This window comes from Xenopus laevis, chromosome 5S (assembly GCF_017654675.1).
Source record: "Xenopus laevis strain J_2021 chromosome 5S, Xenopus_laevis_v10.1, whole genome shotgun sequence".
In the NCBI taxonomy this organism is placed as follows: Eukaryota; Metazoa; Chordata; class Amphibia; order Anura; family Pipidae; genus Xenopus; species Xenopus laevis.
In genome coordinates, this window is record NC_054380.1 from 10339278 (window position 1) to 10366573 (window position 27296).

Sequence of the window (27296 nt, forward strand, 5' to 3'; positions counted from 1 at the left end):
TGAGTTATTAAAAATAATAATAATAATAATAAAGAGCAAATGATACACAGGTTAAACAGCTACGTTTTACTAAAAGTCTATTTAAAGGTGAACTTCCCCTTTAAAGCTTTTGTGAAATGAAAAAAAAAAGGTGTAACAATGTAATAACATTATCTCTCTAATGTTTCTGAGCCCTGAATCCCCCAGCAGCCGGGAATCCTGGGATATAGAGTCTTTGTTAGTCTAACAGGTGAGTTGTGCTGATGTAATGGATGAAATACAGACTGGCCGCTCGTTCCTTTCTACTTAGGAAGACGTCAGATGTTGGCCGGGCTCCATTGCTCGCGAGCGCTGTGTGGGTAATACACTGCCAGTGACTCACCTAGAATGAAAGTGTCACAATGGGAGAGAATATATGGGCGCGTATAATTGATTTTTGGTGGAGTAGTAGAAATGGCTTTGTTATGGCCGCTGTGTATTGCACGTTCCATCCAGACAAATGCCTATAATTCACTCTGTTCTTGCTGCCCAGTCACTTAATTCCGATGGTTCTTGTCTGATGCCAGTCAGGGTGGTACATGGCCCAGTGGCACCCAGCGGTGATTCTGGTGAAGAAGCTGCCTGAGACGGCTCCTCAAAATGCCGCCCCCCATCGTCGGCTTACCCATCAGGTGGGGAGGCATCCGAGGCAGGAACACTAGTGCAACTGCGCTCTCTCGCACTAGTAAAGCCGAATTTCTGGTTTCAAAACTCTTAAAAGTACAGCAGCGGCTTTTTGCCGCCCCTGGAAATGCACCTGGCGCTGCCGCCTGAGGCGAGCGCCTCAGCCCATCTCATTGGCCGAGCGCCCCTGGTGGCACCCTGGGAACAATGGTACTGGCCAATTACCCATTCAAAGTTTAATTGATAACAATAACATAACAAAGGCATTTGTGAATGAATTAAAATATTCAGAACACCTTCCATTGCTCCCTATTCATGTGGGACAGTCCAGGCCCATGGAAAGGGGTTGGGTTTATTGGAAAGTGGGAGGTATTTTAGTGCCATGTGGGTGTGGTTGTTTTAGGCAGAACTGGTGCCTGTTATCAGCAATTTTTACTTAAATTATAACTTAAATTAATTACTTATTTCCTATTGGCATTTAGTTAGATGGCAATAACTATATACTACCTGCCTATATACTACCCGCAGGGCCGCCATTAGAAATCACGGGCCCCGTACAACAAAATTTTCTAGGCCCCCTGGGCCTCGCCCATCCCAAGCCCCACCCCAGATCCCGCCCACTCCACACCACAGTTAAAAGGCCACACAGACATCAGTGCTAAAAACGTTAAACTCCCTCCACACACACGTTCTAAAAAGCCATTGATGGTCAGGACCCCCTTATAAAAAAACTGGGCCCCCCATAAAAAACATTGGCGCCAGTTAAAAGTTAAAAAGAAACATTTGGGCCCCAGAGAATATTTTTTTTAAAAAAAAAACATTGGTGGCAGGGGCATATAGAGTATTAAAATAATACATTGGTGGCCAGGGGATTAATTAAATTAATTAAAAAAACCACACATTGGTAGAATTGAAATCATGGCATCAGGAATTCAATTTTGGCTCCTTTCGTGACTTTGGGTCTTTTTGTGGCTTCAGGACTTCAACTTCGGCTGTTCGGAACTTCAGCTTTTCTGGACTTTGACGGTTCAGGACTTCGGAAGAGGTGCCCTTTAACACTGGCCATTCGATTCAATAAAAACCTTATTGTATCAGTGTTGCTCAATTGAGAAAAAGTACATGACTCCCATTACACAAATGCAAAAACAAGCCAACACTGGCCAGGTGGCAACCATACCTGCATTGTTTTAAGTCGCCACAAGCCTTTTTTGCTCCATTTCGGATGGCAGAGACTTGCAGCATGCCCTATGATCAAGTGCTGCCTATGTTGGTTAGGGTGGGGGAAAGCACGTAGGAGCCCCCTTAGCACTCCAGGGTAATGTAAATGACCCTTATTATAAACACAGAAAAAACTCAGATGACTTTTAAAGATGGAGATAACTGTAACACCAGAGGACAGTGTAATGTCAGACTGGGATGCCAGGAGCCCACCAGAAGACCTTAGACCATGGGCCCACCAAAAAACCTCTCCTCACTCAAACTCCTTATTCTCATGGGGGCAGATTTACATAGGGTCGAATATCGAGGGTTAATTAACCCTCAATATTCGACTGCTGAATATAAATCCTTTGACTTCGAATATTGAAGTCGAAGGATTTACCGCAATTAGTTCGATCAAACGAAAAATCGTTCGATCGAATGATTAAATCCTTCAAATCGAACGATTAAATCCTTCGAATCGAACGATTCAAAGGATTTTAATCCATCGATCGAACGATTTTTCTTCGACCAAAAAATTGCTAGGAAGCCTATGGGGACCTTCCCCACAGGCTAACATTGCACCTCGGTAGGTTTTAGGTGGCGAAGTAGGGGGTCGAAGTTTTTTTTAAAGAGACTTCGCCACCTAAAACCCTGGTAGGTTTTAGGTGGCGAAGTAGGGGGTCGAAGGATTTACCGCAATTAGTTCGATCGAACGAAAAATCGTTAGATCGAATGATTAAATCCTTCGAATCGAAAGATTAGAAGGATTTTAATCCATCGATCGATCGATTTTTCTATGACCAAAAAATTGCTAGGAAGCCTATGGGGACCTTCCCCATAGGCTAACATGGCATCTCGGTAGGTTTTAGGTGGCGAAGTAGGGGGTCGAAGTTTTTTTTAAAGAGACAGTACTTCGATTATCGAATGGTCGTATATTCAAACGATTTTTAGTTCGAATCGTTAGATTCGAAGTCGTAGTCAAAGGTCAAAGTAGCCAATTCGAAGGTCGAAGTAGCCAAAAAAATCATTCGAAGTTTTCTTCTATTCCTTCACTCGAGCTAAGTAAATGGGCCCCCTAGTCTTTAATATCTACTTACCAAATTCTTCCACATGCAGTTTTCCCATAAAGAAATAAGGAATGCCCATAAAATAGGCTAATTGTTTAGAAGCAAGAGGGCCCACTAACACCTGGGCCTACCAGGAGTTTTCCTGGTATTCCGGTGGGCCAGTCCGACACTGGGACAGTGGTGTAACTAACCAGCTAACTATACGGCAGACACCGCAACCGCAGGGACAGGAGAGCCTGCTGGGAGGACATGGAGTCTGCTGCTTGGTAGTCCTTCTGCCAGACAATTTTGCCTGTTAAATCCCCCCTTCCCCACACTGCAAAAGAGATGCAAGTAGCAATGAGTGGGCAACGAGCCGGGAGAAGTGTTGAGAGGTGTTTGTGCCAAGCAAGGGCCCAGCTATTACTTGTTACGCTAGTGCTGATGAGAGAAATAAATCAGGTGACAGGTCGCAGAGCAGTATTATGCAATTTCCCTGAATGCAATAAATTCCTGGGCTAATATAATAGAGTTTCAGGATCTTTCTGCCACTACAAAAAAAAAAAAAAAAACCAAAAAAACCAACACAATAATGTCCTTATTTAGGTTTCAGCCTCTTATTTATGTTTATGTGCTCGGCCCCTGACCTTTCCAGTTCCACATTAAATGAGATCCGTTAGCGGCGACTCTTTACCTTAGAAATGAAATATAAGATCTCGTTTGCAGAGCCCATGATATTCCTATTTCCTCCGGTGAAACAGTAATGTCTATACTTGGAACGGATGTTCCTTACAAGAGGAACTTTCTCCTAAATATAGAATATGGGGCAGACAGAAGCGCATGAGCAACTCACAAGCCGACCAATCCTGCGTCACATCCATTCCAGGGAACTTGATTTATATGCGCATGCGTGTGCCCCAACATAGCTGTCTTCCTGGGCCGCATAACATTTTGGAAAGACTTATTCTTGCAAAAACATTCTTGTTTTCCCCAATCAGGGTGCACAAAATTTTTTTTGTATGGTAGGCAAAATTACACATTAAGATAGTGCTCTAGGTGCTGCAAAAATGACACTTTAGATACTCTAGTTACTATAGTACTGACATTATACACTATGATGGCATTGCATACATGTATAATGTTAATATAGATGCTAATTTGCACCTATTTTTTTTAACCTAGCTCCTAGTGGTACAAGCAGAGCCCCTAGTAGTAGAAGTGTTGCCCCTAGTGGTAAAAGCTGTATCCCTAGTGGTAGAAGTGGTGTTGCTAGTGATAGAAGCGATGCCCCTAGTGGTAGAAGTAGAGCCCCTAGTGGTAGCAGCAGTGGTAAACGTGTCATGTCTCTAGTGGTAGATGCGACGCCCCTAGCGGAGCTACTTGTGTCTGCTACTAGCGGTAGAAGCAGCACTACTAGTGCCTATTACAAGTGGTAGAAGCAGTACTACTAATGCCTATTACAAGTGGTAGAAGCAGTACTACTAGTGCCTATTACAAGTGGTAGAAGCAGTACTACTAGTGCCTATTACAAGTGGTAGAAGCAGCACTACTAGTGCCTATTACAAGTGTTAGAAACAGTGCTACTAGTAACAATTACAAGTAGTAGAAGCAGCACTACTAGTGCCTATTACAAGTGGTAGAAGCACCGCTACTAGTGCCTATTACAAGTGGTAGAAGCAGCACTGCTTGTGCCTATTAGAAGTGGTAGAAGCAGTACTACTAGTGCCAATTACAAGTGGTAGAAGCTGTGCTACTAGTGCGTATTACAAGTGGTACAAGCAGTGCTACTAGTGCCTATTACAAGTGGTAGAAGCAGGGCTACTAGTGCCTTTCACAAGTGGTAGAAGCAGCACTGCAAGTGCCTATAACCAGTTTATTTCCAATTGTTTGGTATTGTAGTATCTTTCTAAGAATTCTGCTGTGCACCTGAGATTCCTTCTGCTCTCACAATATATTTGACACGTTACATGGCACAGAATAACAATTCAGAATTATAACAGGCCAAAAAAAAACAAATTCAATCATTTCTGAGCAGCACTTGATAACTGACGATAACAAGGAAAGAAGAGGAATATGGCAGTTGATTCCCTGAGGTGGAGAAGGCACAATTACAAAAAGAACCGATTAGAAAATCCTGATAGTGCTGAATGCACAAATAATGCTTATACGGACAGCGAGAGATTATCAGTGAAATAGAAATCAGATGCATATATTCTATGTGTGTTTGTATACATAGTATGTGTATGCAAACAGTTTTCTGCATATGGAAGCAATCTGTTTAACAACTGGTCTTTTTTAAAGGAGAACTAAATCCTAAAAAAGTAAAAACCCCATTTTACGTTTTTCAGGGGACCAGAAAAAAATGGTGTTAAATCCACGAAAATGTAAAATCATGGAAATGTATTATGTATGATATATAGGTGGGACCACAAAACAACAATGTAAAATAAGCGAAAACTTAAAATCAGGGGATGTAAAATGGGGGTGTACTACTGTACTAGAAAGGTTTTATTTTATAAACAGAACTTACTGCTCCAGCCCAGAGGTTCCTCAGCCCTATAACAGTAATGATCCAGGCTTTTAAAGTTGCCCAAGAGTCCCCTGTAGCCGAAGTATGTAATGTAAAATAATGTAAAATAATGCATACCCTTGTCCTGCATATTTTTACTAGTGATATGCTTAAAATATTGTTTTGGGATTAGTTTTTGCTTGGGATGCAGTCAGTTCCTCCTTTTCTATGTTTGCCTTCCTCATTGCTGCTTAATAACACTTGTTGTAGTACAAATTATATATACTGTTGATCCTAGGTATATTTATAGGTCTTACAAGACAAAGTTGTCTGTAGGGAGCACCCCAATAATAGACTCAATGTGTAGTGATGGGCGAATTTATTCGGCAGGCGAATAAATTTGCGAAACGCCGGCAAAAATTCGCCGGCAAAAAATTCGCCGGCATCAAAAAACATTTTCAGCAGCGTCGGAAAAAACGGACGACGGCGTCAAAAACGCCCACCGGCGTCAAAAAAACGGGCGCCGTCGTCAAAAACGAGACGCCGGCGCAGTTTCGAGAATTTTTCGCTGCTTCGCGAATTTCGTGCGAAATTCATACATTTTTTCGTGCGAAATTCAGATATAAAAAATCCAATACTTTATTTATCCATTAAAATCAATACAAAAAAATCAACTGTAATGCAAAGAACCATTACGCTTGACGCATTTGGTAGCCCTCCGGCTATTTTCTGAAAAGCTTTTGAGGAAGTGGCCGGAGGGCTACAAAACGCGTCAAGCGTAATGGTTCTTTGCATTACAGGTGATTTTTTGCATTGATTTTAACGGATAAATAAAGTATTGGATTTTTTACATCTACGTGGTGCTCCGCGCTGCACACAAGTATATTTATAGGTCCTCTGATTTGTAATTCTCAAATTGAATGCCATAAAGTAGCCTTTGGTCAAACCTGTAGTATTCATTTCTTGCTGAGTATGTATTTGAGGTCAGCGTGTCATTGTATTCAGTAGATTGAATTGTTATTGATGGACTACAGTTCTGTGTTTAGATGAAAGAAATGAGGCACCACAAACTGTCTTTCCCAAGGTCTCAACACAACTAAAGGCCAACGTCATTAGCATGAAAGGAAAAAGATGGCACACACAAAGGGACGTATTGCCCCATTAACAATATAACAGTGCTCCGTTCACACAGAAACCTACAGAGGTCACAAACAAATATAAACATTAAGAAAATTGCACCATCACTAGGTATATAACTTCATTTTATTACAATAAAGTGCAGAGACCTGGCTTCCAAATAGACGCCACGTCCAAGAACGACTCTGTATTCCTCTGTGCAGAGCTAATCCAGCCACTCCAATCTATCAGCAAAATGGCCACGTTGGCTGTGACCTCAGAGTTTAATTCTCTTAAGGTTCAATTTATTAAGCCTCATTGCATTATATGTCAGCGCGCAATATGCAGAGACTTTTATTTGAGCGATAAATATTATCGATGGTGCAATTAACATTTCAGGTGTAGGGAGGCGAGGATCCCTTTCTACCAAATAACCAAGAAGTAACATCGTTGGTTTCATGCTGAATATAAAAATGGCTTGTCACCGCGCAGGATAAATGCTGCTCATAAAAAGGGCTCGGCTCTAGTCCCAGTGGATCATGATATCATTGGCGCCGTACCAGCAAAGAAATTTGCAGATGATTATAATTACCCTTATTCAATCTCTCCTTCTTCTTCTTGAACAAAGAAGGACATCCAATAAGGGTGTTTGCTAGTGAAATCCAGAGGGGCCCTGTCTGTTCTACAGAATGACTGATATGTAGCCTCGGGGGCCCATTTATTAATGGTTAAGAGTTCTCCATCTATAATAAAAAGTAGAGTTTCTCCTGCAGATCAAGATTTTCAGATGTTTATCAATTTATTTTTGTGTCTTCTCACCAAAGGCATCAGCATAGGTTTGGAACTGGAATATTTCTATCCCTTCCCAGCCAATGAGATTGTACAGCGCTTATGAGGTGACAGCTATGATTATAGTTGGTGATATTTCTTCATCTAAAGTGCAAGTTTAACGAAAATAAAAGCTAGCAATCCTTGGAATTGAACCTAGAACCACGGTGCAACAAGTCATAGGTTCAATTCCAACCAAGAAAGTTTTCATGTTCTCCCAGTGTCTGTATGGGTTTCCACCCGGTACCCTAATTTTACACACAGACACTTTAAGTGGCTCCTGATAAAATTGTCCATAGTGTTTTTTTGGAAAATGCAATAGGGAACATGGACTAGAGTCCTGTGCGAAACCAATTTGTTAAACCCAACCCGCAACCCGCACCCAGACCCGCAACCCACATACTTACACTCGTGGACACGCAACCCAACCCAAAAGTACCTTATCCGCAACACAACCTGCTGACCATCAAGAAACAGGAAGTGCTGTCATTGTAAACCGGAAGTGACATCATTAGAATTAGGCGTGATCAGAAAAAAGGGAGTAAAACTCGTTATTGAGAAGACCCACAAAAAAACTTCTACCTGCAAACCGTAGGGTACCTCAAGTTTTTGCGGGTAACCCGTGGGTACCCGCGGGTACCTGACCTGCTGCAGGACTATGGACTAAAAGCTCCAAGGGATTAATGTGAAAGGCACTGTAAAAGAAGTCAGTGCTATATGGAAGGATAATACTATGAATATGCAGGAGCATTCAGGAACATCAAGGGATACAGCAATGACAGTGGGGCTCATTTATCAACACTGGGCAAATTTGCCCATGGGCTGTTAGCTATAGCAACCAATCAGTGATCAGCTTTTTAAAGCCAGCTGCTAGAAGAACAATGAATGCATCAATCTGATTAGTTGCTATAGGTAACAGCCCATGGGCAAATTTGCCCAGTGTTGATAAAGGAGCCCCAATGTGTCCTTTGTGACAAATGTAGCATTACTAATGCACCACTGCGTCCATGCACTTGTGCATATATAATGATTACAAAATACTCTTCATGTGCACTTCTGTTAATTGGTATGGTTCCCTGACAACTAGTAGCTTTAGAAGTTGGGTTGGCCTCTGTTTTAAAATGGGCTGACTAGTAGTGAAAAAGTTGTGAAAATCAAAAATTGACGCATGCGTCCAATTTTGACGCTGGCATTAAAGCCAATGGGTGCCCGAATAGTGTTGACACGCGGCGATTTTGACGCGGGAGATTCGCTAATTTATTTGTCGGCGTTGAAACACGGGAATTCCCCGCAAATTCGTGCCTGGCGAATAAATTCGCCCATCACGACTGACTAATGACCTATTTCATGGTCATTCCCTATTTCTTTATGGGGAAAAATGTGTAATAATAAAAGAATATAGTAAGTAGATATAAAAGAGGTTGAGTGAGGATAGGAGGAATAATAGCTTGGAAAGTGGGCCCACAGTCTAAGGTTTTTTGGTGGGCTCAAAGCCTGTACAGAGAGTTAGCAACAAACTATGGCGGCATAGGCATTCACCTATACTAAGCATATAATATATCTATTATATAAAATAAGCCCCACAGAGATTAGAAATATAATTTCCATACCTGTCTCTCTAACTCACAGGGCATTAGAAAATAAACTGAATCTCATGTGCTTAATTATTTTATTAACAGATTACTTTTGAGCTCCTGCTCCATGAAATAACCGAACCAATTCCAGCAGTTCCACCCCCCCCAATAATAGTCATTGTTAATCTTCAGAATTGTATTCTGTGTCACTGTTGACATTTAAATTTTCCTTAAAGACATTAAACAACATGTTTCTGCTGTGGTTTAACAGCTAATTAAACAGTAGGAAGCCCAGCAGTTTGTTTAACCCACTAATACAATATTACAGCTATTTAAACTTTCAAGTGTGACGATTCAACAGTGCATTTTGCATTATATGATCCTAAAGTAAATTAGCTTACCCCCCATACAGACACAAGTAATTACATCCAACTAAGGATTAATATTATCTGGAACAGTATCAATTAATAATCCCTTAATAAAATCTTTCACAAGCATTCCTGATGCCTATAGTAACAGTGGGATAATAGTCTCTGGGAAGGGAGTGTGACTGTGGGATAGCAGGTATAGTAGGGAGAGATGGTGCTATAGTAACAGTGGATAATAGTCTCTGGGAAGGGAGTGTGACTGTGGATATACAGGTATTGTAGGGAGAGATGTGTCTATAGTAACAGTGGATAATAGTCTCTGGGAAGGAGTGTGACTGTGGATTAGCAGTATAGTAGGGAGAGAAGTGCTATAGTAACAGTGGGAAATATCTCTGGGAGAGGTGTGACGTGTGGATAGCAGGTATAAGGGAGAGGATGTGTCTTAGTAAACAGTGGGATAATGTCTGGGAAGGAGTGGACTGGGAAGGGATTGATTGGGAGAGATGTCTTAGTAATGGATAATAGTAGAGTGGGATATGGGAAGAGTGGATGGCAGGTATAGTGAGAGTGGTGTTATAGTAAGCAGTGGATTAGTGGAGAAGGGAAATGTGACTGTGGATAGCAGGATAGTAGGAGAGATGGTCTAAGTCAGGGATAATAGTCTTGGGAAGGGGTGTGACTGTGGGATAGCAGGTATGTAGGGAGAGATGGTGCCTATAGTAAATGGTAATAGTGTCTGGGAAGGGAGTGTGACTGTGGATAGCAGGTATATAGGGAGAGAGGTTGCCTAAGTACAGTGGGATAATAGTATCTGGGAAGGGAGATGTGACTGTGGGATAGCAGGTATAGTAGGGAAGTGGTGCCTATAGTAACAGTGGATAATAGTTTCTGGGAATAAGAGTGTACTGTGGGGGTTGCATATGTAGAGGAGTGCTTAGGGAGATGTGGATTATAGTCATACTGGGAGAGATGTGGGATAGCAGTATAGTGGGAAGATGCCATGTAACAGTGGATAATGTCGGTAAGGGAGTGGATGTGGTGCGTATAGAGAGGATGGTGCTATAGAACAGTGGATAATAGTGGGAGGGATGTTAGGATAGCAGGTATAGTAGGGAGAGAGGTGCTATGAGATATGGTTATGGAGGGAGTGGTCTTTGAAAGGGAATGCTAGGGAAGATGGTTAGTAGGGAAGATGGTATAGTTACGTGGAAAGAGTCTCTGTGGAAGAGGATTATGTAGGGAAGTGGTTATGGGATGAGATGGTATAGTATCGGGAAAGGCTTGGGAACGTGGGTGGCATGTGTATAGGGGAGGATGTGTCTATGGTAAGTGGATAATAGTGTGGGAGTGGGATAGTGGGATGGGTATTAGGGAGAGATTGTGAAAGTAAGTGGGATAATAGTCTCTGGGAAGGAGGTGATGTGGACAGTAAGGGATATGTGCGAGAGGTACGGGATAATGGTCTATGGAAAGGTGGTAAGTGATAAGTATCTCTGGGAAGGTGGATGGCTTGTAAGTGGAGGTATAGTAGGGAAGGGTGTGTATGTACAGTGATAATAGGGAATGGGGTGTCTGTGGAAGGGGTATGTGGGAAGAGTGAGTGGTGCTATAGAAGGCAAGTGGGATAATAGTCCTGGGAGGGAGTACTGTGATAGAGGATGTAGGAAATGGTCTATATAACAGTGATAAGTCTGAGGATGTGACTGTGATAGCAGTATAGTAAGGTGTGCTATAGTAACTGATAAAGTCTCTGGGAAGGAGTGTGACTGTGATAGCAGTATAGTAGGAGAGATGTGCCTATAGTACAGTGATATAGTTCTGGAAGGTGTGACTGTGGATAGCAGTATAGTAGAGAGATGGTGCTATAGTAAGTGATAATAGTTCTGGGAAGGAGTTGACTTGGATAGCAGTATAGTAGGAGAGATGTGCCTATAGTAACAGTGATAATAGTCTCTGGAGATGTCTGGATAGCAGGTATAGTAGGGAGAGAGTGCTATGTAACAGTGATAAAGTCTCTGAAGATGTCTTGGATACAGTAAGTGGGGAATGTCTAATACATGGATAATGTCTCTGAGATGGACTGGGATAGCAGGTAAGAGGGATGGTGCTATATAACAGTGGATAATAGTCGGGAAGGATGTGCTGGGGAGCAGTATAGTAGAGAGATGTCTATAGACAGTGTAATAGTCTCTGGAAGATTCTGTGGATCAGTTAGTAGAGAGATGTGCTATAGTAACATGATAATAGTTGAGATGTGACTGGATGAGGATATGGGAGAGATGTGCATATACAGTGGATATAGTCTCTGGAGTGTGCTGTGACAGTTATGGAGAGATGGCCTATGTACATGATAATAGTCCTAATTACTGTGATACATATAGATGGTGCAATAACTGTAATATCTCTGAAATGACTAGCATATGGGAATTCATAGATATATATCCTGAGTGGTTTGTAATTTGAATAAGTAATGTATAGATTCAGAGTCTTAGATATAAGATGGTGCAGTCTATTCTTACGGATCTTAGAGAATCTATATACAGAATATTCTGGATTTGTGACTTTCTTTACTAAACTGAGATTCGTGTTTCCTTAATTAATAGTCTCTGGGAAGGAGTGTGACTGTGGGATAGCAGGTATAGTAGGGAGATGTGCCTATAGTAACAGTGGATAATAGTCTCTGGGAAGGAGTGTGACTGTGGATAGCAGGTATAGTAGGGAGAGATGGTGTCTATAGTAACAGTGGATAATAGTCTCTGGGAAGGGAGTGTGACTGTGGGATAGCAGGTATAGTAGGGAGAGATGTTGCCTATAGTAACAGTGGATAATAGTCTCTGGGAAGGGAGTGTGACTGTGGGATAGCAGGTATAGTAGGGAGAGATGTGCCTATAGTAACAGTGGATAATAGTCTCTGGGAAGGGAGTGTGACTGTGGATAGCAGGTATAGTAGGGAGAGATGGTGTCTATAGTAACAGTGGATAATAGTCTCTGGAAGGGAGTGTGACTGTGGGATAGCAGGTATAGTAGGGAGAGATGTGCCTATAGTAACAGTGGATAATAGTCTCTGGGAAGGGAGTGTGACTGTGGGATAGCAGGTATAGTAGGGAGAGATGCTGCCTATAGTAACAGTGGATAATAGTCTCTGGGAAGGGAGTGTGACTGTGGGATAGCAGGTATAGTAGGGAGAGATGGTGTCTATAGTAACAGTGGGATAATAGTCTCTGGGATGGGACTGTGACTGTGGGACAGCAGGTATAGTAGGGAGAGAATTTTATTAAAATATTAAACAATTACAAAAGAAATACAATTACATTTCAAATCAGATCAGAAGTAAGCAATAAATCAATAATACATCAAAAAGGAAAATAAACATTCCTGCAAAGCATCATGTTTCCGCCATCAGCCATAAACAAGATTTAACATTCTGGTTATGTTCATATAATGCATATCAGGAGCCATCTTTATGTTTCTATATTTAATGACTTGTCAGAACTTTTGCCTCCTGATCTTTTCACCTGAATCCTTATACCTGTCTCATGGCTCTCAAATCCCTCCTTCTTCCTCCTCCTCCAGTGACTCCCAATCGCCTCCTGGGATTCAGAAATCTCTTCCCTCTTACTCTTTTTCCTACTGGAAATAACGGAAGGGAGACTTTTCCTTTCTCAGTGTTTCTTCTGTCTATTCTCTGCAATCCCGATTCCCCTGAAAATCAATACAGTTCATGCATTACACAGCATTATTCTCTTACTCCTCATGATTTGCTCCCCCTGCAAACATTAACCATTTCGTGTTCATATAATGACATCAGGACCATTATGTTCTCATTTAACTTGTCTTCTTTGCCTCTTCTCTGCCACCTATCTTTACCGTCTCTAGCTCATCCCCTTCGTCTCCCCTTCTCAGGACTCAGTCTCTCCTGGATTGATCTCATCTCCTTCACCTTGGAATCGAAGGAGCTCGTGTTCATTTCTCTGCCTCCTTCTCCTCGTCAATTCCCATTTTGGGGCCTCTAGTTTCTCCCAATTAAGCACTCTTCTGTCTTACTTCATCTGCCCTAACTCTGTTGGTCTCACGTCTGTGGCAGGTTCTCCCCTGGCATTGGGTGCTCATCTCCTGTGCCAAATTGGGACAAGCTCGCTGAATGTTGCGCCAGGCTTCGGGCATGATCTATAAGCATGGCCTGACTTCATGCACAGGTTACATTTTATTGCCTGGACACATTCTTTGCTCGGGTGCCCAGTCTCCCCACAAAAGCACATTTCTGTACATTACATTTCATGGCATAATGCCTGTTGGACCCACATTTATAGCATAGTCTGGGCTGACCCACATAGAAGCAGACACCCCTTGTTTTCCCAATGAAAAACGAATTTGGGAGATGACTCTGAACATTGTGCTCTACATGCAGTTTAACTTGGACTTTATATCCCCCCGTCCAGAAACCCTCCTCATCAAACAGTCGCACCAGGGGGGATAAGACAGAGCACTGGCGCCTGAGCCATATGAGGACGTCCTGCTCATGTACCGTCTCATTCTTCATCATTATAGTCACTACTTTAGTTTCAGGTTTGGAGACAGGTATTACCCTAAACCCCTCCCACTCCTTGGCCTCTTTCTTCAGATGATACCTCCTCCAGAATTCCTCTAACCCTTGGGATAATTTAAAACTGACGTCAAATTCAATATCTGTGACACTTGTTAGAGCATAAATATCTTGTGGGGTGAAATCCAACAACTGTTTAATTATGTTTCTGGCAACAAACCTGCGCCCCGGGAAATCCTCTCTCTCATTCTCCCACTTAATTTTAACTACATTTATTCTCTTATCAATCTGATCATCAGAGTCATCTTCCCTCTCACGTGCGAAGAACCTCCTCCCTTGCCAAACATTACCTCCAGCAGCCCTCTCACTCCCACCTTGCACATTGCTCTCCCCAGCAGAATAAACACCATTTTTCCCCTCCCCTCCCCCACTCGCTTGTATTGCATCAACCACATGCACCTCAGCTGCACCTCTCTCTGCAACTTGCTCCACACTGCCCCCAGCACTCACCGCATTTATTGCACTCACTCCCCCTTCAGCCAAAGCAGCCTCATCACTCGCATGCATTGTATTAATTGCATTTATTGCATTCACCTGCACCTCACTGCCCCCAGAACTCACAGCAGCTGCACACACATTATCAGAATGGTTATCAGGATTATTTCCAACACTATTATATTGTGTAATGTCTGTAGCACTGCTACATTCAGTAACAGTTTTTGAACCCTCTGTTTCGTTAAGCAGTTCAGTAACTTTAAGCAGAGTCTCAGCAGTCACTTTGCCTTCCTGCATCTCCTTAAACCTCTGCAGGTTTCCATAAAGCTCCTTCCATGGCTCAATAACATTCAGAATGTCTTTAATGTAAGTCTCGGTCTCCTTCAAATCCTTATCAAGGAAAGTCAACTCCCGTAAAACCTGGTTTCTCCTCTCTCCTTTCAGCGACTGCAGTTCATCTATCAGATTATCAATGTCTCTGTTTAAACAGTTTTGTTTATCTTCCAAACTCCTCAGGTCCTTCAATGCTTTAATAATAGTGTCATACTGTATCACAGTCTCAGTCACTTTGGGAAAATTCCCTTCACTCACTTCTGCTTTCCCCATGGGGGTCACAGTCATTACCTGCTCGGTGTCCAGGGCCACACGGTTTCCATGTTCCTCACTGGCAGCCGCCATTTCCAGGTCTCCCAGAGCACTTTCTGCAACCTCTAGGGCCATACTGCACTCAGGCTCCATGTTGTCTGTAGCCATCTCCTGGTTGGTCAGAGCACTTTCTGCAACCTCCAGGGCCACACTACTCCTAGGCTCCTCACTGTCAGCAGCCATCTTGCAGCCATCAGACTCCACTCTCTCCTCCTGGCTTGCCTCTGTTGTAGCTCCGCAGCTCCCTGCAGTCACTCCAACACCAGCCTCCAGTTCCACAGAGTCAGAGTCACTCTCCATGCCGCTTCTGGAATAGCTTTTTCTTTTCTTTTTCTTTCCTTTAATGGAGCAGGAAACCTTGCCCTTTGTTGTGCGTTCCACGGTCACCTCTATATTAGGATCAGTAGCCCTCCTGCTACTGCCCAAACGGGTCTTCACTGAATAACTTGCAGGCATAGTCTCCTTCTTCCCCATGGAGTGGGGAAAGGCAATAAAAACAAAGCAGAAGTGTCTTCAATACTAACCCCCAGACCCAGCCGGGCCTAGGAAAAAGCCACAACTCCACAGAGCTCTCCAAACACCTCCTCACAGTAGCAGTAGTGATTAGAAAATGGCCTCTGGGAAGGGGGTGTGGCTGTGGGATAGCAGGTATAGTAGTGAGAGATGGTGTCTATAGTAACAGTGGATAATAGTCTCTGGGAAGGGAGTGTGACTGTGGTATAACAGGTATTGTAGGAAGAGATGGTGTCTATAGTAACAGTGGGATAATAGTCTCTGGGAAGGGACTGTAGCTGTGGGATAGCAGGTATAGTAGGGAGAGATGGTGCCTATAGTAACAGTGGATAATAGTCTCTGGGAAGGGAGTGTGAATGTGGTATAACAGGTATTGTAGGGAGAGATGGTGTCCATAGTAACAGTGGGATAATAGTCTCTGGGAAGGGAGTGTGACTGTGGGATAGCAGGTATAGTAGGGAGAGATGGTGTCTATAGTAACAGTGGGATAATAGTCTCTGGGAAGGGAGTGTGACTGTGGGATAGCAGGTATAGTAGGGAGAGATGGTGCCTATAGTAACAGTGGATAATAGTCGACTCTCTGGGAAGGGAGTGTGACTGTGGATAGCAGGTATAGTAGGGAGAGATGGTGCCTATAAGTAACAGTGGATAATAGTCTCTGGGAAGGGAGTGTGACTGTGGGATAGCAGGTATAGTAGTGAGAGATGGTGTCTATAGTAACAGTGGATAATAGTCTCTGGGAAGGGAGTGTGACTGTGGTATAACAGGTATTGTAGGAAGAGATGGTGTCTATAGTAACAGTGGGATAATAGTCTCTGGGAAGGGACTGTAGCTGTGGGATAGCAGGTATAGTAGGGAGAAATGGTGCCTATAGTAACAGTGGGATAATAGTCTCTGGGAAGGGAGTGTGACTGTGGGATAGCAGGTATAGTAGGGAGAGATGGTGCCTATAGTAACAGTGGATAATAGTCTCTGGGAAGGGAGTGTGACTGTGGGATAGCAGGTATAGTAGGGAGAGATGGTGCCTATAGTAACAGTGGGAGAATAGTCTCTGGGAAGGGAGTGTGACTGTGGGATAACAGGTATAGTAGGGAGAGATGGTGCCTATAGTAACAGTGGATAATAGTCTCTGGGAAGGGAGTGGAGCTGTGGGATAGCAGGTATAGTAGGGAGAGATGGTGCCTATAGTAACAGTGGATAATAGTCTCTGGGAAGGGACTGTGACTGTGGGACAGCAGGTATAGTAGGGAGAGATGGTGCCTATAGTAACAGTGGATAATAGTCTCTGGGAAGGGAGTGTGACTGTGGGATAGCAGGTATAGTAGGGAGAGATGGTGTCTATAGTAACAGTGGGATAATAGTTTCTGGGAAGGGAGTGTGACTGTGGGATGCAGGTATAGTAGGGAGAGATGTTGCCTATAGTAACAGTGGATAATAGTCTCTGGGAAGGGACTGTGACTGTGGGACAGCAGGTATAGTAGGGAGAGATGGTGCCTATAGTAACAGTGGATAATAGTCTCTGGGAAGGGAGTGTGACTGTGGTATAACAGGTATTGTAGGGAGAGATGGTGTCTATAGTAACAGTGGGATAATAGTCTCTGGGAAGGGAGTGTGACTGTGGGATAGCAGGTATAGTAGGGAGAGATGGTGTCTATAGTAACAGTGGGATAATAGTCTCTGGGAAGGGAGTGTGACTGTGGGATAGCAGGTATAGTAGGGAGAGATGGTGCCTATAGTAACAGTGGATAATAGTCGACTCTCTGGGAAGGGAGTGTGACTGTGGGATAGCAGGTATAGTAGTGAGAGATGGTGTCTATAGTAACAGTGGATAATAGTCTCTGGGAAGGGAGTGTGACTGTGGTATAACAGGTATTGTAGGGAGAGATGGTGTCTATAGTAACAGTGGGATAATAGTCTCTGGGAAGGGACTGTAGCTGTGGGATAGCAGGTATAGTAGGGAGAAATGGTGCCTATAGTAACAGTGGGATAATAGTCTCTGGGAAGGGAGTGTGACTGTGGGATAGCAGGTATAGTAGGGAGAGATGGTGCCTATAGTAACAGTGGATAATAGTCTCTGGGAAGGGAGTGTGACTGTGGGATAGCAGGTATAGTAGGGAGAGATGGTGCCTATAGTAACAGTGGGAGAATAGTCTCTGGGAAGGGAGTGTGACTGTGGGATAACAGGTATAGTAGGGAGAGATGGTGCCTATAGTAACAGTGGATAATAGTCTCTGGGAAGGGAGTGTGACTGTGGGATAGCAGGTATAGTAGGGAGAGATGGTGCCTATAGTAACAGTGGATAATAGTTTCTGGGAAGGGAGTGTGACTGTGGGATAGCAGGTATAGTAGGGAGAGATGATGCCTATAGTAACAGTGTTATAATAGTCTCTGGGAAGGGAGTGTGACTGTGGTATAACAGGTATTGTAGGGAGAGATGGTGTCTATAGTAACAGTGGGATAATAGTCTCTGGGAAGGGAGTGTGACTGTGGGATAGCAGGTATAGTAGGGAGAGATGGTGTCTATAGTAACAGTGGGATAATAGTCTCTGGGAAGCTTGTGTGACTGTGGGATATCAGGTATAGTAGGGAGAGATGGTGCCTATAGTAACAGTGGATAATAGTCTCTGGGAAGGGAGTGTGACTGTGGGATAGCAGGTATAGTAGGGAGAGATGGTGTCTATAGTAACAGTGGATAATAGTGTTAGCAGAGTAACTGGGTAATCTGGAGTTGCAGTGACAGTCAGGACTCTTACCAGTATGATGCTGCAAGCATGGTTGAGACTTTATTCTCCTCACAACATGCAGAAGAAGACAGGATATAACATCACCTCATGGAGATTATTCCCAGATATGCCACATGTTAATAAAACTTTATGAACACACAACAATATGAACACTGACACCTACTGGCAGAAACAAACAACAGTATAACACAGTATATATGTGAAGGTTTTTGTTTGCTAAACTGATAGTGTACACACAACTTAGTCTAAACACCCTCCACTCAACAAATACTTCTCACATATAGTCCCATTCTTGTTCTGAGCTTCTCAAATTTGGGTCTTGGTAGTGGCTTTGTCATAGCATTCTGCTATCATGATTATCAGTCTCACAGTAGACAAGCTCAATTACATTTTGTTCCAGTAGATTCCCGCAGGTAGTGATGTCTAACATCAATGTGCTTGGTTCTGGCATTGATCTTTTCACTGTTTGCAAGCTTTATACACCCTTGGTTGTCCTCATATAGAACTGTTGGCTGATGCATGGGCTCACCAAGGTCTTCTAGAAGTTGGCGTAACCAAATTACTTCTTGACTAGCATGAGCTGCTGAGATGTATTCTGCTTCTGTAGAAGATAATGCCACAGAGATTTGCTTTTTGCTAGACCAGGATATTGGGTTGTTACCTAACTTGAACAAGTAGCCACTTGTAGATTTGCGAGTACTGGGGTCACCTGCCCAGTCTGAGTCCACATATCCTGTGAGATCTAGGTCACCACTTGAAGATATTTTTAAACTTAAGTCTTTGGTCTGACTGAGGTATTGCATTACTCTTTTTATTGCATTCCAGTCTCTTTGACGAGGTTTACTTACACATCTGCAAAGAATTGACATGGCAGCACATATATCTGGACGTGTAGTGGTGGCAATGTACAAGAGTGCCCCCACTGCTTGTCTGTATTTTTCATTGTTTGGCAGAAGATCTTCTTCTCCTTCCAATTTTAAAGTATGCTGTGTCCATTGGTGTGCTCACACCTTTACATTCTGTCATGCCAAACTGATTGAGAATAACACAAACTTTGTTATTTGATTTAACAGAAAACTTCCATCATGCTCTCTTGTATATGGATTCCTAGGTAGTAGGTCACATCTCCTAGGTCCTTGGTTTCAAAATGCTTGTTGAGAGTTCTGTTGAGCTTTGAAATTTCCTCATACTCTTTGTGAGCAATTATCAAATCATCAACATAGAGTAGTAAATACATCCATCCTCACCTGTGTGTGTTTGCAGTATAAACATGGATCAGCTTTACTTCTTGTGAAGCCTTCATCTAACAAGACTTTATTCATCTTTGAGTTCCATGCCCTAGCTGATTGCTTTCAGCCCATATAGTGATTTGCTTAACTTACACACAAGATGTTCCTCTCCTTCTTTCACATAACCTTTTGGTTTGTGTCATGTACAGTTCCTCTAATATGTCACCTATTGAGAAAGGCTGTTTTGATGTCATGATGTCTCAACAATCATATTCTTTACAGCTGCAATAGGCATTTAAAGTTCTAAAAGTACTTTGCTTGGCAACAGGAGCAAAAGTAGCATCATAATCTTCTCCATACTTTTGTGAAAATCCCTTTGCAACCAATCTTGCCTTGTATCTATGGACTTTACCTTCAGAATCACATTTAGCTTTAAAAAACCCATTTACATCCAATTGCATGTTACCTTGAGGTAAACTCAGTAAGTTTCCAAGTTTGAAGCTGGTTGAGTGAAGACATCTCTTCATTCAGCTGCTTGAATCCACTTTTGCTTCTCAGGGATAGGCAACTTTTGCATTTCCTCCCATGATGCTGGTTCAGGCTGTGGTGCTGGACGAACCATATAGGACAAACGTTTAGCTGGGATGCCCTTATTGCTTCTTGTAGACTTTCTGACTGAAGTTGTGGAGGTTTCACTTTCTCCCTTTTCAGTTTCTGAATCACTTACACTGACCACAGTCTCAGTGCTCTCTAGTACTGATTGGGGCTCTTCTGTAGAATTTTTGCAGTTGATGTCACGTCATGAAACTTTAGACATACAGAGTTTTCGTCAATAACCACACTCCTGCTGACTGTTACTTTGTTGGTGCTTTGGTGCAGGATTCTGTACCCTTTTGAGATTCACTGTAACCAACAAGTATACCTTCCTCAGCACACGCTTCCCACTTTGTACGTTTTTCTTTGGGAACATGTACATAGGCTTTGCTTCCAAAGATTTTTATGTGTTTCAGGTCTGGTTTCTTCCCATTCCATAGTTCATATGGAGTTTTCTTCTGTTGCTTTGCCGGGTAAGCGGTTTTGGAGATAGCAGGCTGTCATAACTGCTTCTCCCCAATATGTGGTTGGTATGTCTGCATCGAAAATCATGCTTCTTCCACTTTCACACAAAGTGCGGTTCATTCTCTCTGCAACACCATTTTTGCTCTGGGTTGTATGGTAACAGTAGTCTGAAACATAATTCCATGTTTCCTCAGAATGGCTTGTGTTTTGCCACTTGTATACTCAGTCCCATTATCTGCACGGAGTGCTTTTGGCATTTTTGCTAAATTTAATTGTTTACTTGAGCAAGATACTCTTCAAGCTTCTCTGGAACTTCATCCTTGCTATGCAGCAGGTGGAGTACTGGTGTACCTTGAGAAATCATCAATAAATGTAGAAAATATTTCTTCTTTCCTGGGGTCTGAGTTTTCATTGGACCACATAGATCTGTGTGAATTAGGTCCAAGGGCTGTTGAGCTCGGCTGTTGCTGGATTTTGGAAAAGGTTTCTTTGTCATTTTTCCTTTTATGCAGCTAGTACATTTCAATAGCTTACTACATGCATCAATTTTTATACCACTGGCATGCTGGTCCTGAACTAGCCTTTTAATTGCTTCAGGATTTCTGTGCCCAAGGCGACGGTGCCATGTGTGAATACAGTTACCATGTCTTTCCTCTTTGGCAGCCTTAACCATTTCCTTAGAGTTCAGCTGATAGAGTTCATTTCTGATATTTCCTCTTGCGAGTATGCGATTCCCTTTAGTGATAACACAGTCATCACCTTTAAATGTAACTGTATTTCCTTGCTTAGTTAGCTTTTTCACAGACAACAAGTTACTTTCAAGAGCTGGGACATATAGGACATTTTTTGACAGGTATCTTCCTGGTGACTGTTTTGGAGACAGGGCAGTGAAGAAAACCTTCCCCCACTCCCTCTGAGACCATGAACTGCCCATTAGCTGTAGCAATTCTTTCGGCTTTGCTTTGATCAAGCTGAGTGAAGAATTCCTTATCATTGGTCATATGACTTGTAGCTCCGGAGTCGATACACCAGCTGTGGCTTGATGATCCATCCTCTTTGGAGTGAAAAGCACACTCTGCATCTGTGTTTTCCATTTCTCCTTTAACACTTTTGGCTTGCTGTTGGTTAACTTTACTCTTTTGCTGTTTCATTCTAGCTTTCCAGACTCTGCAGTTTGCCTTTAAATGACCTGGCTTTTTGCAAACAAAACATTCACGAGTTTCACACTGAATATTAGGATTTTTAGTTTGATCCTTAGTTTTTAGTACAGTTTCTGTCACAGATTTGTCATTTGCACTTTCTGTTTCCGCTTATATTCATCCACAAGTTTGCCTTTAACATACTCCAGTGTTAGCTCATCATCTGGGCGTGCATCTAGTGCTGTGACAAGTGTCTCATAACTTTCTGGGAGACCACTAAGCAGCAATGCTGCAACATGAAAGTCTTTAATTTCTTCTCCTATTCCTCGCAGGCGTTCTACCATTTCTAAGGTGCATCTTATATAATCCTGCATATGCTGGCCTTTCATCAGCTTAGTCTGGTACAGCTTTCTAATCAGGTACAGTTTATTGCTGAGATTTGCCCTCTCATGCACTTTCTGTAGCTCCTCCCACATTTCTTTTGCAGTTTCACATTTGCATATATGCACAATCTGATCATCATCTATGCTGAGAGAAATAGTGCTTTGTGCCTTCTGATCTTTCTCTAGCCATTCATCTGTGGGTGGATTTGGTCTGGCCTCCTGTATACACTTCCATGTCCCTTCTCTGATAAGCAGCATCTTTATTTTAAACTTCCAAGACTGGTAGTTCTGGTTAGTCAGATTAGCTACTGAAAACTTTGCGCTGTTAGCAGCCATCACTTATGCTTGTGATTTTTTTTTTTTTTTTTTTGCTGACTGATTGCTGGGTGCCTGTGCTGTGCTTGTAACTGCAGCAATATTCAGATGTATAGCTGGAGCTGTATCTGCTAGCTGTATCTGTGGGCTGTATCTGTGAGCTCTATCTGCAGGCTTTATCTAGCAGCTTTTATCTGCAGGCTGTATCTGGGCCCATAACCTGTTAGCAGAGTAACTGGGTAATCTGGAGTTGCAGTGACAGTCAGGACTCTTACCAGTATGATGCTGCAAGCATGGTTGAGACTTTATTCTCCTCACAACATGCAGAAGAAGACAGGATATAACATCACCTCATGGAGATTATTCCCAGAATGCACATGTTAATAAAACTTTATGAACACACAACAATATGAACACTGACACCTACTGGCAGAAACAAACAACAGTATAACACAGTATATGTGAAGGTTTTTGTTGCTAACTGATAGTGTACACACACTAGTCTAACAAATAGTCTCTGGGAAGGGAGTGTGACTGTGGGATAGCAGGTATAGTAGGGAGAGATGGTGTCTATAGTAACAGTGGGATAATAGTCTCTGGGAAGGGAGTGTGACTGTGGGATAGCAGGTATAGTAGGGAGAGATGGTTCCTATAGTAACAGTGGGAGAATAGTCTCTGGGAAGGGAGTGTGACTGTGGGATAGCAGGTATAGTAGGGAGAGATGGTGCCTATAGTAACAGTGGGAGAATAGTCTCTGGGAAGGGAGTGTGACTGTGGGATAGCAGGTATAGTAGGGAGAGATGGTGTCTATAGTAACAGTGGGATAATAGTCTCTGGGAAGGGAGTGTGACTGTGGGATAGCAGGTATAGTAGGGAGAGATTGTGCCTATAGTAACAGTGGATAATAGTCTCTGGAAGGGAGTGTGACTGTGGGATAGCAGGTATAGTAGGGAGAGATGGTGCCTATAGTAACAGTGGATAATAGTCTCTGGGAAGGGAGTGTGACTGTGGGATAGCAGGTATAGTAGGGAGAGATGGTGTCTATAGTAACAGTGGATAATAGTCTCTGGGAAGGGAATGTGACTGTGGGATAGCAGGTATAGTAGGGAGAGATGGTGCCTATAGTAACAGTGGATAATAGTCTCTGGGAAGGGAGTGTGACTGTGGGATAGCAGGTATAGTAGGGAGAGATGGTGCCTATAGTAACAGTGGATAATAGTCTCTGGTAAGGGAGTGTAGCTGTGGGATAGCAGGGATAGTAGGGAGAGATAATATTAACTAGAAACAAATGTATATGAAGCAATATGGCAGGCCCTTGATTATATAAATCTAATAGGCAGAAAATAAATTTGAGGAAGATAACTCCTGTTTCTGAACATTCTGATATAAATTTCCCCTTTAAGCTGCTGTTGATAAACACAAATGAAAATGTTACCTGAAAAGAAAACAAATGATAGAGGGGAAAAAATGAGAAGCAGAAAGTGAGTTTAATTAATAAAATAGTTAAATGTTTTGTTTCTGCTGACGAATTCTGCATTAATACTAATTTCGCTTCTCTATAACATCTGCTACTTAATCTCCCTGGCTGTGCCAGATTGTGTAAATGTTGTGCCAGAACTACAATCCCCAGTAAATGAGATGGTGGTCAGACAGGTTAATGTGCCATTCTTTATCATTAGCTTCATGGAAACCTTTAGCGCTTCCTTATTTAAAATGAACTAATGATTTAAAGGAGAACAAATCTTCTGTTTTTTCTTAGCTTTCAGCCCTACCTGCGTAGTCAGATTTTCTTGGGGAGGCCTGTTTGCCTAAAAAAATAAAATAAAAATGTAGAGGAAAAAAATATTAAAATCCTCTGATTTACCGATGTGCCTATTTGAGCTTGTCTGGGGGGTTGGGAGGGGCAGAGGGTGCTGATGACTAGTGTCTTTAGAAAAAAAATCAGATTGAAAATCTTAAGAGCTGAACTTCGGGTTGCCACCTGTCTGGATTTCACCTGGACAGCCGGTTTTTGGAAGGGCTGTCCGGGTGAAAAGTGACTGAAAGTTCCTAATTTGGAAATCCGGAAAGGACATTGAGATTAATGAAATGGTGATCAGCCAATCAATGATCACCACGTCATCAGTCCCACCCCTTATGTCACCAGCCCCTTCCCTGACATCATTAGCCCCTCCCCAACACCACTGCCCCTCCCTCTAACATCACTGGCCCACCCCCAGACATCATCTGCCCCGCCCCCACCCTGCCTGTTTTCCACAAACCAAAAAGGTGGCAACCCTAGCTGATCTATGTGCCAACTCATCCTGTATAAGTGGTTTTGAAGGAGTCATTACAAGGGCAGTGGCGGAACTACCGGGGGAGCAGGGGGTGCGAGCGGGCCAGGGCATTCTGGATAACAGGTCCCATATCTGTACAACTTTTGCTAATGCTTATAATGTGGGACTGAATCGGCTGTTTCTTCACCGGTAGAAAATTGCTGGTGAAGAAATTGTTGATGTAACATTAGACTTAGCCTCCCCAAACAAAAAAATCACCCTCCGTCTATGCCCTCCTTTGTCACCGTCCCTTACTCATTCAATGAACTGCTCTCGCGCTACTTAGTGAATCTGGGCAGGAGTCGCATATGTAAAAATATATTATTTTTTCCCAAAAGCTTCGCCCCCTTCTAGTATTTTTCTCCACTTGGAAGCGTTTGCCGTATCCCTGGATATATATATATATATATATATATATATATACACTCTGCACTTTGTTAGCAGAGGAAACTGTAAAGCTTTAGCAAAGTTATCAATTACATTTCTGCATCTAAAGACTTTCCTTTTACCCATTTGGGCTTTTATGTCCGAGCGGTGGATCTAACGCGCGCCATCGGCATATTCCCCCATTCCATATTCAGCAGTTAAATACAATTTCTTTGTGATTTGTAGGTAAACTCAGTGCCGGATGCAGAACTTGCGCAAATAAATCTGCTACCTTTGTGATAATCACTCGGATGTATTTAAATTTTTTTACGGGATATTGCGTTAAAACTGACAGTGCGCAGTAAAGTGGGTATTTAGTGCCGAGCTAACTAACTGGAAGTCTGTTGATTTCCATCGTAATTCAGACCTTAATTCTAGGACTGAAGTCTTAAACTTATCAAAAAAAAAATAAATTGATCTATGGAGCATTCGAGGGACCCGCAGGCCATAATTCTCTGCTGCTGTCACTCTGCCTGATTCTTCAAACAAAGGTCCCAGGGTTTGGTCATTAGAGAATTTGGATATAATACATGTACATTAATGGCTTTTCTTTGTGCGTCTTCTCATCATATAATCGTGCAAAGGAAAGTGATGAGAATAAATTGGTAACAACATGTACATTATCCTTTCACATTAGACAACGTGTTCATCAATCACTAAACTGGTGCAGGTTACAATTAATTTACTCATATGAAGGTCAAATACATCAGGAGCCAATAAAACTGCTGTATGTTTTTGCAGATTGCTTGAAACGTTTTGGAAAATGCATGAAAATTTGAGAACTTTTTGGAAAATGCATGAAAATTTGAGAACTTTTTGGAAAATGCATGAAAATTTCAGAACTTTTTGGAGAATGCATGACAATTTGAGAACCCCTCACACTACAGCCTGTATTTTACCAACAGAACCAGTAACCCCAGGCACCCTGACTAGTCGATGTGATCTTTTATATGTCATATGGCAGTATCTCAGTATGGGATTATCCAATAACACTTTACAATTCTTCAAATCTTTAAGAAACTTACCCAGCCTTCTTCTGCCTTGGAGTAAACAAGACCTCATAACTAGTTCTATTGACAGGCTGAACTCGGCCAATATATCTCCCATTCTTCTGGGTGTAGACAGCGACTTCCACTAGACAATTTCGACTACTGCTCTTCAGCCAGGGACTCCGTAGCACTTGACTCTGGGTTGTCGAACCATTCAAGTACAAAAAATGTCCTGAAACAACAAAAAATACACATACATTCATAGTTAAAGAACATGTAAAGACAAAAAAAAAAAAATTCAATTTTTACTTTCTTTAATGAAAAAGAAACCTATCTCCAATATACTTTAATTAAAAAATGTGTACTGTTTTTATAAGAAACTTGACTGTATTCCGTGAAATTCTCCCTTCATTTACTGCTGTAGATAGGAATTGTCAGACGGTCCCTAACTGCTGTGCAGGGAAACAATCATACTTATGTACAGCAGGGGGAGCCCCCGCCTTACTTCCCAGCCATGCAGAACTCAAGCAGCTTTATTTGTTTCCCTGTAGAGCAGTCGGTGACTGTGTAGAGATTTGTATTGGATTTTATTTTTGTCTTTACATCCCCTTTACTGTTTCCAACTCCAGCTGCAAGGACAAAGATCATGGAGCCCGATTTAAACAGATAAACTGGGATTCTATTTTTAGGATTATTTTGCTGCAGCCACTGGTTCTGCAGAGTTGGAGAAAGTTTGTATTAAACAATACAAAAACTATAAAATCCACATTAGATTACATGACAACACAGGACCCAGTGCAGTCTGTATATTCTGATTATTAATCAGCCTTGCTGTATCGGCTTCTGGCAGATATTATTTGACTTGTGCTGTTTTGATAATTTATGACGATCCCTAAGCAGCCCAGACCACACTGAGCATGTGCACAGTCTTGGTCTTGCAAAGATGTATAACAAAGTAACAAGATGGTGACCCCCTATGGCCAACTTTGAAAGCATAAATCATTTGTTTGATTAGGCTTGTGGTGCAGTAAGTTCATGTTTATGTTTAGTATACACAATACAGCATTACAAAATACAAATTCTAGCCTTATTCTATTTTAGACTTTACTTCCCATTTAAAGAGCCATTTTTGATATTAAAATAAATAGTGATGGGTGAAATTTGGGCCGTTCGCGCGAAATGGTAAAAAATTCGTTAAATGGCGATGGCGTCTCGTTT

General features: G+C 42.3%; 1 protein-coding gene across 1 annotated transcript in view; it reads right to left on the reverse strand.

Annotated features, from left to right (window-relative positions):
* Positions 1–26307, reverse strand: part of LOC108717382 (ALK tyrosine kinase receptor) — a 142445-nt gene extending 116138 nt beyond the window's left edge. The window contains exon 1 of the mRNA XM_041564217.1: positions 26115–26307. The gene's annotated coding sequence lies outside the window, so the exon portion shown is untranslated. The remainder of the gene's footprint in view (positions 1–26114) is intronic.
* Between the last annotated feature and the right edge of the window lie 989 nt (positions 26308–27296).